This window comes from Microcaecilia unicolor, chromosome 3, assembly GCF_901765095.1.
Source record: "Microcaecilia unicolor chromosome 3, aMicUni1.1, whole genome shotgun sequence".
Taxonomy (NCBI): Eukaryota; Metazoa; Chordata; class Amphibia; order Gymnophiona; family Siphonopidae; genus Microcaecilia; species Microcaecilia unicolor.
Genome location: NC_044033.1, coordinates 194,531,068 through 194,544,256, shown reverse-complemented (window position 1 = coordinate 194,544,256; position 13,189 = coordinate 194,531,068). Strand labels below are relative to the sequence as shown.

The following is a 13,189-nucleotide window of genomic DNA, read 5'->3' as shown; positions in this document are numbered from 1 at the left end:
GGTTCTTACCAAGCCTCCCTTTGAGCCTTTATCTTCTTGTACTTTGAAGGACTTAACCCTAAAGGGATTGTTTTTAGTGGCTATTTCCTCAGCTAGGAGATTTTCGGAGTTGCAGGCTCTTTCGTGTAGGTCTCTGTTTTTTCAGCTTGGATCGAGTGTTTTAAGACCAGTTCCTTCTTTTCTGCCCAAGGTATTGACTCGTTTTCTTTCATCTCAACCGGTGGTGTTGCCTGTTCTAGGTTCTTTCTCCGGGTCAGAGGAGCAGCGTCTCTTGAAGCGTTTGGATGTCAAAAGAGTTCTGAAGCATTATGTCAAGTCTACGAAGGAGATTTGTCGGTCCGATCGTTTGTATTATTCTCATCGGAGGTTCACGCACAGGGTTTATGGCTTCTATGCCCACTATTTTTCATTGGCTTAAGGAAATTATTGCATCAGCTTACCTTCTTTCTGGGAAAGCTGTTCCAGAAGGAGTTAAGGCTCACTCTACCAGAGGTCAGGCTACTTCTTGGGCAGAGTGTTGTCTGGTGCCTCTGGAGGACATTTGTGTGGCAGCGACTTGGTTTTCTTTGCATTCCTTTTCATAGCACTATCGATTGGACCTCCTGAGTCATCAGCAAATTGTTTTCGGTGCACGCATTTTGACGGTGGGGCTGTTAGGGTCCCTCCCATAATCTTACTGCTTTGTTACTTCCCATCAGTCACATTTTGGGCTGGTCCGTAAGGATGCTAAGAAAGGAGAAATTAGACCTTACCTGCTAATTTGCTTTCCTTCAGTCCCTCCGGACTTGCCCAGATCCCTCCCTTTAGGTATTCTGTGTCTTCAAGAGTTAAGTGATGTGGAGGGGCATAATTGAACGAAAACGTCTATCTCCATGGGCGTTTATCTCCGAGAACGGGTCCGTGAAGGGGCGGACCGAACCGTATTTTCAAAAAAAATAGACGTCCATGTTTTATTCGACAATTTGTGAGCTGGGCGTTTTTGTTTTTCAGCAATAATGGAAAATGAAAGCGCCCAGCTCAAAAACGAATAAATCCAAGGCATTTGTTCGTGGGAGGGGCCAGGATTCGTAGTGCACTGGTCCCCCTCACATACCAGGACACCAACCGGGCACCCTAGGGGGCACTTTTACAAAAACAAAAAAAAAGGTAAAAGAGCTCCCAGGTGCATAGCACCTTTCCCTTGTGTGTTGAGCCCTCCAAATCCCCCTCAAAACCCACTGCCCACAAGTCTACACCATTACTATAGCCCTAAGGGGTGAAGGGGGGCACCTACATGTGGGTACAGTGGGTTTGGGGGGGTTGGACGACTAAGCATTAAGCAGCACAATTGTAACAGGTGGGGGGGGGGGATGGGCCTGGGTCCACCTGCCTGAAGTCCACTGCACCCCCTAACAACTGCTCCAGGGACCTGCATACTGCTGCCAGGGAGGTGGGTATGACATTTGAGGGTGAAAATAAAAAGTTGTGAAACATCATTTTTTGTGGTGGGAGGGGATTAGTGACCACTGGGGGAGTCAGGGGAGGTCATCCCCGATTCCCTCTGGGGGTAATCTGGTCATTTAGGGCACTTTTTGGGGCCTTATTCGTGAAAAAACAGGGTCCAGGAAAAGTGCCCTAAATTCTAGCTACAAACGCATACTTTTTTTCCATTATCGGCGAAAGGCGCCCATCTCTCCTCGGCCGATAACCACGCCCCAGTTCCACCTTCACCACGCCTCCGACACGCCCCCGTCAACTTTGTACGCTTCCGCGATGGAGTGCAGTTGAAAACGTCCAGAATCGGCTTTCCATTATACCGATTTATTCGTTTTTGTGAGATAAACGTCTATCTCCCGATTTGGGTCGAAATCTAGGCGTTTTTCTCTTTCAATTATAAGGTGGATTGTTTTCTTGGGAGCTGTGTTTCCGTTTTAATTGTTTAAAAAAAAACAACACACAAATTCTATGGTTCAGTATGTAACCTTTTGTGCGTGATATGCAGGGGCATGTCATTGGTCACATTATTGTTGGTGGCACACACCCTTTGTTGGCAATATGCCGGTGGCTGCTCAGGCGTTCGTATGCACAGACCATTTACGTATTGTTTTACTTCCTTCTGCTTTGGTACTTTGTTACTAGATCTTTCTCTTGTTGCCAAGGGCTCTTATTGGCTCTCTCTAGAGTCACAGTTTTTTTCTCTGTCTCCACCTGCTGGAAGGCGTGCACAACTCATCAGTCACATTCTGGGCTGGTCCAGAGGGACTAAAGGAAAGCAAATTAGCAGGTAAGGTCTAATTTCTCCTTTTTCAGGGGAATCTGACTATGTGACTATGGGGTTACCTGACTGGATCCCCTAAAGTGGAAATTACACCCCTGATGTGTGGATTTTAACAATATGTGGACTTTTAACCAGAAGAAGCTTTCTCAGGGGAAGTAAAGAGCATACATACTTTTGTATGTCATTGTAAATGCAGGTTTTACACTTTTTCTGCTGCCCACAGAAAGAGCAATTTCAAAGTGAACTCAAGTGCCTGCATGCCTTGCCACTGGGCGACTTAGTGAAGATTTCCCTGACGAAAGATGCAACTTTCTTTGTAAGTGTTAGGAAGAAAGGGGTGAGTAGAACAGAAAAAAAGAGAGCTTTATTCCAATTCGTTATTATGCTTTATATACAATATGTAGCAAGAACAGTTTTCAAAGCCATTTATGCAAGTGAATTAGTTGGCTTAATCCTGGCGTTCTTGGGAGCGTGATTTGGTGAGTAGTGGAAAATAATGTCTGCGGATTGTACTTTCAAGTCTACATGTGTTGCTTTCCTTAGAAATGTACCCACACAAAAATCAGACACAAATGCCCATAGGTACGGGTATTCAGGGAAGTTTCAAATACAGGTACACTATCTCTTTGTAACTTAGTGCAAAGTCCTGGGTTAACAATGCACAGTGAAAACAGAAAAGCAAACAGTTTCAAAACTGCCTCTTACTGTAGAAGGCCTATTGTGCGTTACTCTATCCATTCCACCCATGTGGTGTCTCATCTGCATATACCTCAGGCATGTAACCCTTCCACAGTATACATAGGGTCAGACCCAGCAGGAGGCAGAATCTTCATACAGATCAGGATTCCAGAAGTGCAGGACACTTTTTCAACCCTAGTAGAGGTACAGTAGGATGAGGTGAACTGAGAAAACCCAGTAGATATCAAGCTGAATACTAATTTCTTCCATCTGATAACACAGCCCTCGCACTGCTGATTGGACCAGCTAGGGCCTGAGTGATACTTTCAGTTGCATGGCAGAATGTGACCTGGACAGTTGAATAAGCAAATCAGACCCTGCATAGCCCAAAATACACAGCTCTCTTTCTACCTCTACCAGTTCAATTAGTGATAGGAAGAAACAGCAAGGTAAAGGAATCTAGGGCTGGCCCAGCAAGTAGGCATGAGTAGGTATCTACTTAGGGCAGCAGTGAAAGCAGAACAGCAAATCCCAGAGAACTGGGTTCAATTCCCACTGCAGCTCCTTGTGACTTTCCATTACCCCAGGTTCAAAATAAGTACCTATATATAATATGTAACCACAGAAAGGCAACATATCAAATCCCATCCCAATTTCCCTTAAATGCTGACAGCCACAGAAACTCAAAGAACCACTGACATCTACATTTTTTTTTTTTTATAAATCTTTTTATTCTTTTTTTTTCCAAAATACATAAAATAAACGCTCTTCAATAAAGTATGTTAAACATTACAGAAATATAACATAATTATCCAAAACATCCATTTACATCAGATACTTTTTGCTCCTCTGGTCTTCCCTTTTCCCACCTCCCCCCCCCCCCCCCCCCCCCCCCCATCATCGGTACAGGTTATAGCTTCTTTAAATCCCTTTCCATTATTCATACATATGCCATATTTTTTGAATTGGTGTATTTGCCCTTTTCGGATAGCTGTCAACTTTGACATTTGATAGAGATGGTGCAGTCTCCCTTTTATTATCTGCATTTTGGGGACTTCCTTCTGTCTCCAGGCTTGAGCTAACGCTAGTTTAGCTGCTCCCAGGAGATGGACAACCAGCTTATGACAGTGTATAGGGCTCTTCCCTGGGCGTGTGTTCAGTAGGCAGTATTGGGCCTGAGCCGGGTATGTTATCTTTATCATATCATATATCATGTCTAGAATCTCGGTCCAGAACCCCTGAACCCGGGGACAATCCCACCAGATGTGCCAAAATGTCCCTCGCCCTCCACATTCTCTCCAGCAGTCTGTTGTAATCTGTGGATAGATTTTATGTAGCCGCACCGGGGTATAATACCATCTATACAAAATTTTATAACCGTTTTCTGCCAGTGGCTGGGCAACGGCCGGTTTCAACAGATGTCTATACCCAGCCGCCCACCATTCCTCTGTGTACTGTGTCTGGAGGTCTTCCTCCCAACGTCTCGTATAAAAGCCTTGGGGCGACGAGAGGAGGAGCACTGCTCTATATAGGCGTGTTATGCTACCTTTCCGACCCCCCCCCCCCCTCATCGCTTGCTCCAACCCTGTCTCAGCCAGTTCTAGTTCGTCCCTGGCCCGCCTTAAGATGTAGTTCCTTAGGCATACATAAAAGACCAGATCCCTTTCCTCCAGATCAAACTCTTCCTGCAATTCTTCAAAGGTTTTTATTTTTCCATTACTCCACATCTGACCCAGCCTATTGAGCCCTTTCTTAGCCCACACTAAGTATGTTCTCTCTTCTACCCCAAGGGGGAAGCCCGGTGCACCTCGTATAGCCATCTGTAAAAAGTATTTTCTATCTGGAAACACCCTTCTTCTGACTTGGAGCCATGTATTTAGTAAGTGTTTGAGGCCCACCGGGACTTTCCCTGCTGCTGCTAAGATCTCTCCTCCCGAGCCCCACAGTATGTCCCTCAAGTATCGGGTCCCCAGCCACGCTCTTTCCCAATGTAGCCACTTCTTGGTATTCATTGGATCCCACTCCGCTAGAATCCTGAGTTGTGCCGCCTGATAATATAGGTAGAAATTAGGGACTCCCATTCTACCCTTTGCTGGAGTTTGAAACATCATACTCCTTCGTACTCTAGGTGGTCTCTTTCTCCAAATGTATGCAAACATTTTCTTATTTAGTTGTTGAAAGAAAGCTCGGGGAATCGGCAATGGGAGTGCCAAAAATAAGTAAAGCAATTTAGGTAAAAGCATCATCTTTACGGCATGAATTCTACCCAACCATGTTATTGTTAGGCCTTCCCACCTGTCCAGCTCTCCAAACAACTCCTTCAGTTTCTTTGGGAAATTTTCCTGGACTATATTCTCAATCCTAGGTGTGACCATTATGCCTAGATATCTGATTGCTTTGGTTGCCCATTGAAACGGATATAGTGCCTTCAACCTCTGGGCCTCTTCCTGGGGCATGGTAAGATTAAGTATCTCTGATTTATTTACGTTTATTTTAAATCCCGACATCTTCCCATATTGTCGCAATTCCTCCATCACCTGCCCAAGCGACTGTGCAGGGCGGGCCAATGTCATCAACACATCATCAGCGAAGAGCATAATCTTATGTTCTCGCTTCCCTCTAATTACTCCCCGTATATTCCCGTGCTTTCTAATCCTCTTAGCTAAGGGTTCAACTGACATCTACATTTACTGCAAAACAAAGTCTAATATTTAGTTCAAACTTTTTATTGAGAAAACTTTTTGAATAATACAGAATAAGAAAACAAATAAAACTAGTAATTACAAGTCTGTATGGGAAAATCATTCATAAAATGGCAATAAAGTACTTCTTGAAAGGAGGGTTGTGGTTGCTTACTCAGAGGTCCTTTTACTCAGGTGTGCTAATGTGTTTAGGCCATGCTAAATGACATGCAGCCCACTGTATACCTTTGGGCTTCTTAGTATTTAGCGCACCTGAGTAAAAGGACCCCTTAAAGATTTTGATAATGAAACTATACAATCAGTGGTGTAGGAAAATTGTTGCTTGTTCTCATACTAAGTGGGCAAAAACTTTGCTGTTTACTTTAATTCCAATACAGTTCTGGTCTCTACCACATCCACTATAGTGTGGAGAGGGGCCATGGCCTTCAGTCCTCAGCCTGAGGGGGAAACTGGTGATGCGAACAGGGGAAGAAGTTGTGTAAAGCATGCCTTTTAAAATGTTGTTATTAAACTCCATGGCATATACCTCTCCTCTCTAGTATGAGCTGCTCCTGCTTTGTTCAGCTTCTGAGAGATTTCTGTCCATCTCTTCCATTCTCTGTGCAGTGAAAGAGAAGCATTGTGAAACACTCAGAATGCTGTCTGACTAGTCTAGCTGGTTATCCTACAGCTGTGCCCGTAGCAGCCAGAAATCTCCCATCATGTACTGTGTGCAGAGATCACATCTTATGTAGTTTTCAAAAACAAAACTGCTTTTGCAAACATTTAAACAAAAAGAGCAGAAGAGCAGCCCGAAAATAACTCCCGATGCCCAACACGTGGAACTGATCCTTACCAATTTCTGCAAGGACCACTCTTAGCCATTATGCCTTGCTTATAAGAGCTCCCTAAATATCTTTCCAGTGAGCTATATAAACAAGTGAGTCAGTGCTCATTGCACTCTTCCAACTGTCTGCTTTAATTTCCTTACTCAGTTCGATCTAATTGACTTCAACTGGGAACAGTGCTTTTCTTATATGGAACCTCCCCGCCAGTCAAAATCAATTCTACCATCATCTATATCGGATTTCATAAAGCCAAAAAACTTGGCTTTTGAAAAATGCTTCTGGTAGTTCTTAATTTCCTCTGTATTTATGACGTTTTGCTGCAATGTCTATGTTTGTTTATTTTCTGTAATGATATGTTCTTCTCGCTGAACATTTTTATGACTGCAAACTGCTTTAAAACCTTGTACTAAAGTAATATATCAGATCAATAATTAGTGCCCATTGGAACTGATCGGTTTGAGACCAGCCCACGCTCCACACGCCAGCTCCGACGAGTGGGCCGATGTCTCTGAAAGTGATATACAACAGATAAACTGCATGACAGCTGCCAAAGACCAACAACACAACCATCATACCTGATTATCTAACAGCCCAAAACGAACGAACACCAAAAAGAATACCGCCAAATTGCTCCTAAAAATTTACTCCCTATCCCTAATTCACCACACACTAACCACCCCTCTCACAGACACCAACAACATACCCACAATACACATGCTCAACAGACTACCCAGAAACAATACACCCCACCAAAATAACAACAACCAAAACAATGGAAGAACTACCATATGCGGACAAAAACAATACAAAGGAAAGAAAGAACATAACAAACCCAGACTGCAAGAGAACAGACAACTAACAAAAATCAACACAACTTTGAACCCAGCTGACCCCTACCAAGCAATTCAAGTGGGATACATAAATGCCAGATCAGTAGTCAACAAAACAACAATAATAACAGACTGGATCACGACAGACAACCTTGACCTTCTATTCATCAGTGAAACCTGGATCCACGATCATAATGACCCCATAATCTTAGATCTATGCCCCCCAGGCTACAAAATCACTCACTGGACAGGGAAAGAAAAAAGAGGAGGAGGCATAACACTAATCCATAGATCCCACTTCACCATAACAGCAACAGCTGAGTCCATAACACCCCTACTCGAAATCGCCTCAGTCAGAATCCACCATACAACCTTGCTCAACCACATAAACATCCTGTTTTATAGACCACCAGGTAACTGGCATGAGTGCCAACCACACCTCATGGATTTCATATCGAACACATGTGTATCTAACTTTAATCTACTTATAATAGGGGACATAAACCTACACCTAGAAGACCCTAACTCAACCAATGCACGTGAATGCAAGGATTTCCTCCCAACTAAGGAACCTCAACTGGCCAAATATGCAAGCAACACAACACGAAGAAACCCACCACTATAAACACCCCAAACTTTGCCCTTCCTGTTTCAAATAGCCTGAAAATTCTAGGAGTTACAATTGACTGAAATCTCACACTAGAAAGCCATGCGAAAAACACAACAAAGAAAATGTTCCTCTCAATGTGGAAACTCAAAAGAATAAAACCTTTCTTCCCAAGGGAAATATTCCGCAACCTGGTACAATCAATGGTGCTAAGTCAACTAGATTACTACAATGCAATCTATGCCGGATGCAAAGAACAAATCATTAAGAAACTCCAAACTGCCCAAAACACAGCAGTTTTGGAAATACGAAAACGCTAAACCCCTAAGAGAAAAACTACATTGGCTCCCACTTAAAGAATGTATTATGTTCAAAATCTGCACTCTGGTTCATAAAATCATACACGGTGAAGCCCCTGTCTACATGTCAGACCTCATAGACTTACCAACCAGGAATACTAAAAGATCATCACGCACATTCCTGAATCTCCACTACCCCAGCTGCAAAGGACTAAAATATAAACTAACATATGCATCCAGCTTCTCCTACATAAGCACGCAACTATGGAATGCACTACCAAAAGTCACAAAAACAATACACGACATAACTAATTTCTGAAAATTACTAAAAATCAACCTGTTCAATAAGGCATACAACAATGATCCATCCTAAATACTAGACAACAAAACTCATACCAGAACTGGACAAAACCAAACTCTCTATGCTTGACTGCCTAATCAGCTCATTTTCAAAAGAGAAGGGCTCCCATCTTTCGACACAAATCGGGAGATGGGCGGCCTTCTCTCAAGGTCGGCCAAATCGGCATAATCAAAAGCCGACTTGGCCGTTCCTCAGCTGCTTTCCATCACGGGGATGACCAAAGTTCACGGGGGTGTGTCGGCAGTGTACAGAAGGCGGGACAGGGGCGTGGTTAACAGATGGGCGTCCTCGGCCAATAATGAAAAAAGAAGGGCGTCCCTGATGAGCATTTGGCCGACTTTACATGAAATGAGATTGAAGGGGGGCAGACTCAAGAAAAATGTCAGGAAGTATTTTTTCATGGAGAGAGTGGTGGATGCTTGGAATGCCCTCTCGCGGGAGGTGGTGGAAAAGAAAACAGTAATGGAATTCAAACATGAGTGGGATAAACATAAAGGAATCCTGTTCAGAAGGAATGGATCCTCAGGAGCTTAGCCGAGATTGGGTGGCAGAGCTGGTGGTGGGAGGCGGGGCTGGTGGTTGGGAGGCGGGGATAGTGCTGGGCAGACTTATACGGTCTGTGCCAGAGCCGGTGGTGGAAGGCAGCACTGGTAGTTGGGAGGCGGGGATAGTGCTGGGCAGACTTATACGGTTTGTGCCAGAGCCAGTGGTGGGAGGCGGGACTGGTGGTTGGGAGGCGGGGATAGTGCTGGGCAGACTTATACGGTCTATGCCCTGAAGAGGATAGGTACAAATCAAGGTAGGGTATACACAAAAAGTAGCACATATGAGTTTGTCTTGTTGGGCAGACTGGATGGACCATGCAGGTCTTTTTCTGCCATCATCTACTATGTTACTATGTTTTTACTAAGTTTACTTGGTCCCTTTTTTTTTCCAGACCAAGTCTCAAAAAGGTGCCCGAACTGACCAGATGACCACCGGAGGGAATCGGGGATGACCTCCCCTTACTTCCCCCAGTGGTCACCAACCCCCTCCCACCCAAAAAAAAAACATTTTTTGCCAGCCTCAAATGTCATACCCAGCTCCATCACAGCAGTATGCAGGTCCCTGGAGCAGTTTTTAGTGGGTACTGCAGTGCACTTCAGGCAGGCGGACCAGGGCCCATCCCCCCCACCTGTTACACTTGTGGTGGTAAATGGGAGCCCTCCAAAACCCACCCGAAACCCACTGTACCCACATGTAGGTGCCCCCCTTTACCCTTTAAGGGCTGTGGTACTGTTGTACAGTTGTGGGTAGTGAGTGTTTGGGGGGGGGTTGGGGGGCTCAGCACCCAAGGTAAGGGAGCTATGCACCTGGGAGCAATTTCTGAAGTCCACTGCAGTGCCCCCTAGGGTGCCCAGTTGATGTCCTGGCATGTGAGGGGGGAATCAGTGCACTAGGAATGCTGGCTCCTCCCACGACCAAACGGCTTGGATTTGGTCGTTTTTGAGATGGCCGGCCTCGGTTTCCTTTATTGGCGAAAACCGAGGTCGCCCATCTCTAAGTCCGGCGATCTCAACATTTAGGTCGACCATCTCTAGGGTTGACCTAAATGTTGAGATTTGGGCGTCCCCGACCGTATTATCAAAATGAAAGATGGCTGCCCATCTTGTTTTGATAATACGGGTTTCCCCGCCCCTTCGCTAGGCTGTCCTTAGAGATCGGCGCCTCCATTCGATTATGCCCCTCCACGTTACTCTGTCACGAATGAACTTTAACGCAATACCATTATTTCTCATTAAGAAAATGAACTCTTTATACTTGATTGTTTAAGCTACTCTGTCACTTATGAACTTTATATAACTCTGTATTTCTCATTCCAGAAATGGCGATCACCATTACGGAACAATGTAAGCCACATTGAGCCTGCAAATAGGTGGGAAAATGTGGGATACAAATGTAACAAATAAATAATTAAATAATAAAAAACAATACAGCTGAACACTGGCCTTTAGTGGAGCCTAAAAAGAAGAGGGAGGCAGGGAGGGGAAAGGTGTGCTGATTGGGAAGTGAATGCTTCCACCCTTCCACTATTTCTCAGGGCTTCAGAGGCAGTGCCTCATATAGCAGAAGGGATCTGTCAAAAAAGTAAGGTCGCCAACTGGATCCAGATTCGCCTGACAAGGTTGATACAGTTCTGAGTTTATATAAGACTATAAGCGTTGCCATACTGGGCCAGACTGAAGATCTATCAAGCCCAATATCCTGTTTCCAACAGTGGCCAATACCTAACAAGATCCCCAAAAAGTCAAACAGATTTTATGCTGCTTATCTTAGAAATAACCAGTATGTTTTTCAAAGTCCATCTTAACAATGGCTTATGGACTTTAGTTTTAGGAAATTATCTAAACCTTAATTAAACCCTGCTAAGCTAACTGCTTTTACCACATTCTCTGGCAACAAATTCAAGAGTTTAATTACAAGTTGAGTAAAAAAATATTTTCTCCAATTTGTTTTAAATGTACTACTTAGTAGCTTCATTGCATGCCCCCTAGTCCTTGTATTTTTGGAAAGAGTAAACAAGTGATTCAGGTCTACCAGTTCCACTCCAGTCAGTATTCTGTAGACCTCTATCTGCAGGGATTGCAATGGGGAAATCAGAACTACAAGTTCTTGCATGCAATGGGGTAAACCCACAAACAGATCAACCCTGTTGGGTGAATCTGGATCTAGTTAGTAACACTTGCCAAAAGCATAGCAGAAAGCCTGCCTGTCAGGTTTCGTGATGCAATTTGAAAATGTTTTTCCAGTTCTAGATCATATGTCACTATAAGAGGAACTCTGTTATACTGCCACAGCTGGGCAGAGCAGACCAAATTATAGATGGATTACTCTGATGGATAGTTCGTTAACTGATGAGCGCATGAGCCCTTACCACCTACGTGGATGCTATACTGGGTAAATTGTCTTACCTGATCATTTTATTTTCTTTAATCAGCTATACTGTTCTGAAGTCCCGTCCTTGGGAAGACGTCAGCCTGGAGTTCTGGGTGTGCTCTGTGCTTCCTTTTCAGTGTTTTGAAAAAGAAATTAATTTTGTTATTGGCAGCCATACGGGTCACAGTGATATTGCTATATCCTGGAATATGCAGGACAGCAAGTGCCATTCTGTGGTGTTTTGCTCACTTTATCATTGCAGCTGCAGTGGTTGAGGAGGCAGGGCTGCATTACATAGGGACCTTCTCTGCTTGGGGAGATGCATACTGGATTGTTCCATGGGAGCAGCTCTGCTTATGCTGTTGATGTCACTGGCAGAATTCAGTTTTCTGTACCCCCACTGGCTGGTAGGAAGGGAAAAGAAAATTATCAATAAGAAAATTCTCCATTTCTATTTTTTCTATTAATGGCCATGTGCTAATTTCCAAATTAAAGCAAGAGCCCTTACCAACACCTATTTAGTAGTCAGAAAGGACTCACGTGCTAACCATGCACTAATCGGTTGGCGTGCGGCAATGCACTAACTCAGTGATGGCGAACCTTTCAGAGACCGAGTGCCCAAACAGCAACCCAAAATCTAATTATTTATCGCAAAGTGTCGGTACTCATTATGGGCGGGGTCACCACATATGACTCCACCCCCATGATAGCCACACCCCTTACACCAGCCATGGCGCCTATAAACAGACATCACTGAAAACATTATACTAGTATAGGAGAAAAAAATAACATGATTTGTTTTCTTTATAAATCATTTCTGTTAGCTGTTACAGCTCCAGTATACCCAGTGCAAACTAAGACAGCAGATGTAAATTCTCAAATTGGACATATTCCAAACAGTAAAATGAAAATAAAATGATTTTCCTACCTTTGTTGTTTGTTGTCTGGTGATATTGGTCCCAGTCTCTGATTCTGCTGCTCTCTATCTGTTCTCTTAACACCATTTCCAGGGCTTCCTTTTCATTTATTTCTTTACTTTCCTCCTTTCTTCTTCATTTCTTGCCCTCCATAAGTAAAAGCTGGGTCCTCCTCTGTGGAATTGAATGGAGGAAGTATAATGTGGGCCTCTTTTACTAAACCAAAACTCTTCCCTTTCCAACCATTTACTAAAGGAAAACAACTGGCCCCGGTGTAAAGTAACTGTAACTGTGCCACCCAATCCCTTGGAAATCCATAATGCTCTAACAACCTCCAAAGAAAAAACCACTGTACCCTATCAAAAGCTTATCTTGGTCTAAAGCCACCACCAACCTCCCGTTCCCCTCCCCCCGGCTGTGCTCTAGACCCCTCCCTAACCCATGCAGCCGCCTCCAAGACCCCCCTCCCCTTAACCCCACACTGCTGTGAAACTGCCACCACTTCCTGGACCACTGACTTCATCCTTTTTAAGAGCATGTGTGCAAAACTTTTCCTGTCCCCATTCAACAAGGCGATAGGACGCCAGTTCAAACAGGGACCCAGGATCTTTCCCTTTACTAAGCAACACTAATGCTGCCTCTGTCAGAGATTGGGGCAGAATCCCCTGCTGTCGTGCGGCTTCCCAGACCTGCAACAGAATTGGAGCCAGATGGACCTTAAAAGTTTGGTAATATTAGCCGTCAGGCCATCTGGCCCTGGAGCCGTTCTTTTCCGTAAGGCCCCGATGGCCTCCT

General features: G+C 44.3%; 1 long non-coding RNA gene across 1 annotated transcript; it reads right to left on the bottom strand.

Moving 5' to 3' along the window:
- Positions 1-5,518: 5,518 nt before the first annotated feature.
- Positions 5,519-12,444, bottom strand: LOC115464892. Its single transcript, XR_003941285.1, has 3 exons — positions 12,406-12,444; positions 11,513-11,881; positions 5,519-6,235 (listed from the first exon to the last, which is right to left on the bottom strand). It is a non-coding gene; the product is annotated as an uncharacterized LOC115464892 (long non-coding RNA).
- Positions 12,445-13,189: the final 745 nt, after the last annotated feature.